At 35.9% G+C, this 6,888-nt stretch overlaps 1 long non-coding RNA gene across 1 annotated transcript; it reads right to left on the reverse strand.

Moving 5' to 3' along the window:
* Window positions 1-5,179: 5,179 nt before the first annotated feature.
* Window positions 5,180-6,500, reverse strand: LOC134217044 (uncharacterized). Its single transcript, XR_009980900.1, has 2 exons — window positions 6,213-6,500; window positions 5,180-5,806 (listed from the first exon to the last, which is right to left on the reverse strand). It is a non-coding gene; the product is annotated as an uncharacterized LOC134217044 (long non-coding RNA).
* Window positions 6,501-6,888: the final 388 nt, after the last annotated feature.

Consider the following 6,888-nt stretch of genomic DNA (forward strand, 5'->3'; position numbering starts at 1 on the left):
TAGTTTGTAACTTGTATTTTTCCATTGCATAATGAATCCATAAGTATGAATTTACAAGTCTAATATAACAAGTAAACCGCGCTTATAATATTAGTGGAATATACAAGTGACTGTTGCATAGGGGAAATGACGGCTTTGGCAGGTTTTGTTCTATTGGTGGCAGGGGGGGTTTTTGTGGACTAAATTTTATGAAATTTGGCCACAATATTCTTTGATTAGCAAAGAATATTTAGGCCAAATTTGAGCATACATAGTTATAGAAAACCCCCTGACAATAATAGAACAAAACCTTCCAAAGCCGTCATTCCCCCTAAATAAATACAAGTAGAAATTATTAGCGTTGGCTTCAGAAGAATGAATACAATACAGAAAAAAGAGACAAAAAAAAATCTTGTAAACTTGTAAACCTCTTCATATACTATGTCATATATATTGAACCTCTTCATGTTTTCAAAAAGTTTCTCAAATTCAACCGGTCAGCCGAGAATCACAATTCTTATGCTAACACCAGCCTCCTATCAAATTTTCAGCTAATTCGGATAAAATTCCGAGGTGGCTCAAGTTGATTTAGTGTTTTTGAGGTATAATAAAAAAAAAGCAGGGTTGAACCAGTCAAGAGCTGAAAGCCTCTTTAATAAAGAAGAAAAAAAAATTCTGAAAAACATCTTCTTTAGCTTATGAATACGTTTTTTCCCGCTATCCACTGAACTGAGTGGACTGAATGCCTCCAACCAATTCCTCCATGTAATTATGTGGATTAATGGATAACGGTCGATCTCGATGGCTGGCTGATGTTTGCAATGCGAACTATATTATCATCTGACGATACGAAGCAGTACAAGGGACATTTTTTAAGCACTACCAACGAGAAGAGATTCAGTAGAAATACCTTTCATTTCGTATGGAGTGTAATAGATATGTATATTTCGATGGATCAGATCGTGATACCGGAATGAATTTTTCAAGTATTTTTATGAGTGCTTTATTCAAGTAATTACGATTGGCTTTGTTAGATCTACTCACAGAGCTTAACATATTTTCAAAATCGTTGAATCTTTTTGCAAATTTGTTATTTTCTCTAAAAAAACATCTAAATCTTATTTAATAAAAAAAATCCCTTGAATATTCATTTAACTTAATTACCTTTTACCGACCTATTATGCTGAAATTCACTTTCAACATTTGACTAAATGTCCTTTTGAATAAATATCTATTCGACCAAATGCTATTCCACTAAATTTCATTCGACGAACTGTCGAAAACTTGCAACGACTTGTACTCAGTCAATTTTTGTCTAAATGGTCCTAAATGTTGGGAGATTACCCAACCGATGCACTATAGGATTTCGGGCGGTCATTAATCGAAAATGTCATGTCTTCCGAATTATTTTAAAATATTTTCTCTCCATTGTCAATACTCTAATTAAGAGAAATTCTGAATTTGAAGTCTCTAGGTGCACTAGTTCCAAAGATATAAGGTGGCAAAGTCAGAAATGGGTAAAAAAGTTAGCAAATTTTCTGAAAAAATATTTTATTTTCAACTATTTATTGAAATATTTTTTAAATGTTTTTTCTTCAATGTTAATACATCATTACAAAGGTTATTGTATAAGCTTTTAAATGGTGTGCAAAAACTAATGGTTACACTGTGAAAAAAATTGAAAAAATGCGGAAGCAATATTTTTTCCAAAAACGACGCTATTTTCAACTTTGATAGTGAAGAACTTTTTTCCTCAGGAATCCCCGGGTTCTTTTATGATACACATCAAGGACAAAGCTTCGACTAAAATGTCCTGAAAGAATTTCTTGCCAGTATTTGCAATTAACAGAGTTAAGTCACTCTGATTTTTTTCATTTGTTTTTTACCGTGTTTTGCCTCTCTCGTACTCCAAGGTTAATGCTCATTCCAAAAACGAATGTTTGATAGAAGGCCCGGAGACCCCTAGTGGTATATATCAACTAACTCAGCGCGAAGAATTGAGGTGATGTCTGTATGTGTGTGCATGCGCGTCTGTATGTATGTGCGCAAAAGAACGCAATCGCCATTTAGACACTTATTTGTGTCCGATTTTCTCGCAACAAGTTTCATTCGACGGGAAATCTAGTCCCATCGTTTCCTATTGAAAATGGGTCAGACTGAACTATGCGCTCAAAGGGTATGGTCAAAATACATTTATTGGTAATAACTTCGACTTTATTTATAACCATTTGAGCTCATTTAATTAACTTTTCAAAGGAGTAATGAATAAAACCCCAATGCAATGCAGCACAACGGTAACGGAAGGATTTAACAGTTCGCTCATATATTTCCTGTCAAATTTTACCGTTTCCGTCGCCATTCCGCTGAAATGCGTTTGGGGCTTGAGTGGTTTGAGTCATTCTCTAAACCTAATTTTCTGAGCTATTCATTAGCTACTGATGGAGAACTAAATATGAGATTTCATAATATGTAAATATTTATAAATCTCCTGGAATCAATAATTCCTGACATGTTTATTGCAAAAGTAAAGACGAACAATATCTTAGTTAGAACGGAGCGTATGAAATTCCTGCTAGTGTTCATGAATGTCTGGCTAATGGTAGGGAAATATTTATTCACTCATCTACACTTTGAGGTTCACTGGCTGAACAACCAGCGGAAAGTCAATATAAACAGTTGAAGAAATTTAGAACTCATAATGCAAGAAAATGATCAAGAGAGGCAAATGTTGACATTTTCCTTCGTGCCTTACATGAATCAGATCCATTTTAAGCTCGATTTGGATAACGAGGAGACGTTGGAAAAAATTTTTCACTTAGTTATTCTTATGCCATGCGTAATTTTGTAATATTTGAAGATTTTCAAAGTTCTTTATCTTCTAATACTTTAGATGAATTTATCTCATCTTCCATCGTTGATGGAATTGAAGAAAATATCATTGAAGACTTAAACCTTGACACAGAAAAAGAATGATGCTGTATATAACTTGTAGAAATCATGAAAACAAATCAAAAGTAATTCAAATAGTGTTGTTATTTAAATTAAAAGAATTTTGCTTTTCGGAAGAATGGAGCATTCTTACATTCCACAATGAATGTCCACATTTTTTGAGAATATATTAATCTCATTTTTTGAATAACTTGTACACGTAAAAATGTCATGGGATTGCGATTTCTAATTTGCTAATACCCTTTTTCAAAAGTTATTCGTACATTCAAAGTTAATTGCCTATATGCCGGGTATTAAGCCACCCGGAGTGGAAATTAATTACTATGTCTGAAACTTGATTATGCATATGTACAACATGTGATAGATTTAGTTCGGAAAAGGTATTGGAGGGTAACCGCCCCTTCGGTGGGGTTTGATCCCACGACCCCAGTTCGCATGACAGGTGCTTTCCCTACTAAGCTACGAAGGACCTCCGTCGTCCACCGCAGCTTAGCGGGTACTGATGAAACCAAATTCCCAGCACCAGGTACCAGCCGATCTCTCGCAATACATTTTCAGAACTAACTCTCTCAAATGTATTATAGGGGCGGTTACCCTCCAATACCTTTTCCGAACTAAATCTATCACATGTTGTACATATGCATAATCAAGTTTCAGACATAGTAATTAATTTCCACTCCGGGTGGCTTAATACCCGGCATATAGGCAATTAACTTTGAATGTACTGATATCGAGTGGCGATCTCTCTTCGCTTGTGTGGTCGTGTTGGGATCTGACGACCAAACTGGCACAACCTCACACAACCCTACTTCATTGAGCGCCGTTGCTGATGAAGCAAGTGTGTAGGAGCCGGACAATACTAAATACTCATCCTACTTGGTTGACATGATGTGTACAAAAATACATTTGAGAGAGTTAGTTCTGAAAATGTATTGCGAGAGATCGGCTGGTACCTGGTGCTGGGAATTTGGTTTCATCAGTACCCGCTAAGCTGCGGTGGACGATGGAGGTCCTTCGTAGCTTAGTAGGGAAAGCACCTGTCATGCGAACTGGGGTCGTGGGATCAAACCCCACCGAAGGGGCGGTTACCCTCCAATACCTTTTTCCGAACTAAATCTATCACATGTTGTACATATGCATAATCAAGTTTCAGACATAGTAATTAATTTCCACTCCGGGTGGCTTAATACCCGGCATATAGGCAATTAACTTTGAATGTACTGATCTCGAGTGGCGATCTCTCTTCGCTTGTGTGGTCGTGTTGGGATCTGACGACCAAACTGGCACAACCTCACACAACCCTACTTCATTGAGCGCCGTTGCTGATGAAGCAAGTGTGTAGGAGCCGGACAATACTAAATACTCATCCTACTTGGTTGACATGATGTGTACAAAAATACATTTGAGAGAGTTAGTTCTGAAAATGTATTGCGAGAGATCGGCTGGTACCTGGTGCTGGGAATTTGGTTTCATCAGTACCCGCTAAGCTGCGGTGGACGACGGAGGTCCTTCGTAGCTTAGTAGGGAAAGCACCTGTCATGCGAACTGGGGTCGTGGGATCAAACCCCACCGAAGGGGCGGTTACCCTCCAATACCTTTTCCGAACTAAATCTATCACATGTTGTACATATGCATAATCAAGTTTCAGACAAAAGTTATTTTCAATTCTGATTATTTGATTAACATTTAATGCTTTATGATCCTTCAGATCCTAGTACTTTGTCAAACAAATTGTTCTAAATACAAATTGTGAGGCATGAGAGTGAGAACAAAAAAATATCACGGAATGTCATGAAATTAATGTCATTTAACATGATCGCCGCCATAATGTCCATAAATTGCTGAACTTAGTTTTGTACAGCCCCTTCCTTCTCCTTAAGAAAACGCACGAAATTTCAACTTCCCAAATAGGTTTGCTTTGTCACGTTAATCGAACCTATGAAAAAAATAATTACGTAATTCATAGACGATCCCCAAAGGGGGGGGGGGGTTGGAAATTGTATATTCATGCTATTTCGACCATACACAGCTAAAACTAAGTGGAAAATCACTTTAAAAGTCCAATTTTATTTTTGACCGCTCGCTTGTATGGGGATCCCCCATAGTGCGATGTGGATCAAAATCGGGCTCAGGAACATTATGTTGATTCATGCGTATTTCGGTCAGAAATTCAAATTTCAAAAGAATGTTAACAAAACGGACGATCTTTTTTATAATATTTATTTGTTTTCACTCCTCGAAGAGCACTAGAACATAGTTTTTAACAAATCATTTATAAGGCTTTATTACATAATAAATAGTTTAGCCAGAATGGATTTTTCCCAAACGTATACATTAAAAATCAACTTCGAACACTTTATTATCCCTAATATCAACTAAGCTTCTTGGTTTCGTCAAGTTGCTTTCGCGTTCGCGACGCTGCAATTTCAGCATGGCCCTCGTCTTTGTGTTGCATTGCTTTTTCTCTTGTTGTAGAGCATTCAGCTTCTTTTCCAAAATCTTTCTCTTCCGTTTAGCTTCGCACTTTTCTACTATCTCAACTTCAGCGAGAAAAAGAGGGAAGCCTTCTGGGTATTCCTTGGCCAATTTCAAATGAAGAGCGTAACATTCCGAATATAACTTGTCCAACTCTTGATGATGTTCGCGAATGTTTTCCGTGATTAATCTCAAATGTATCCTTCTTGCTCTAAAATCTGCGATCTTTATTTCAATCTGAAGTCGGTGATCGTTAGGAATCAGTTTTTTCTTGAAGCACTCCTGAAGGAATGCCATGTCTTGTTGTTTTGCAACGATGGATCTTTTAAGTTTGAGAAGCATGTCGTGATCTAATGTCCTTACTGATGCTTTCATGTTTTGACTTTATCGGTTGATGAAGTGCCTGTAAGTGCAGAAAACATGAATGTAGCTATGTTTATGAATAATCCACGTTTGGAAGAATGCGTTAAAGAACATTCAGAAAAAAAATGTCGCTCTGATAATGAATCTATTGCTCCACCTCTCGTCCATTAATAAGATGTAACTTTAATTGCAATTTACAAAAGTTGATACGCTAATCTATTAATTTTTAATAAACAGAGCTCGACTGAAAAGCGATCAATTTTTTGCGGATAAGACATCCGCCATAACCAGTTTGTTGGTATCAGGTCAATTTACAATTCATCTGTCACTAGTACACCGTAATCACTTGCACAGCCACCCTATTATTAAAATGAGATCGGATCCAAGTTTGACCTTCAATCATTTTTATGTTATTCCAAAACAAAACTGGAAACTAGCACACTTACTCAGTATTCGTTCAAAAAACCAACTATGTTCTTGAAATACAATTTTGAGTATGGTTTTAAAGAAAATACGATTAATAAAAATGAGAGATATTCAACTCAAATGAAGTGGAATTGAGAACGAAACAGTATTATTGAAATTGTATACCAAAATGTATGCGTATCATTCAAAATGAAATAAAAGGTACAACATGCTTCTACGTGGAACTCATTCCCGTTCCCAAAATTGTAAAATCAAAGTACTAGAATTTAGTATTTGTAGGTTTATAATGATGCATAAAAATTATGTTATAACTATGTTTAGTTTTTTCTTAAGTCAATAGGGGAATAAGAGTAGATTAGGCAAATAGTTGCAAAATGATATTTTTTCAGCACGATTTGTACGTATATAATAAAAAGATAAATGCTGCGAGTGCTGAAAATATCACACACTATCTTTGCAATGACAAAAAATGGGCTTTAATATGAAAAATCTGTACCAAAATTGTTCAGTCTGATTTACTGCACATTATCATTATTGTCAAAAAAAAAACATATTGCTACTAAAAACAATAAGATGCCATATTACATAGCTCGACAAACCAATAGACGATAGATGAACTTGCCTTTGGAAAGTTTTAATGTCATATTCATCAAACTATTTTAACGCTGATAAACCACAATTTGAACACTCAACCAA

This window comes from Armigeres subalbatus, chromosome 2 (assembly GCF_024139115.2).
Source record: "Armigeres subalbatus isolate Guangzhou_Male chromosome 2, GZ_Asu_2, whole genome shotgun sequence".
Classification (NCBI taxonomy): domain Eukaryota; kingdom Metazoa; phylum Arthropoda; class Insecta; order Diptera; family Culicidae; genus Armigeres; species Armigeres subalbatus.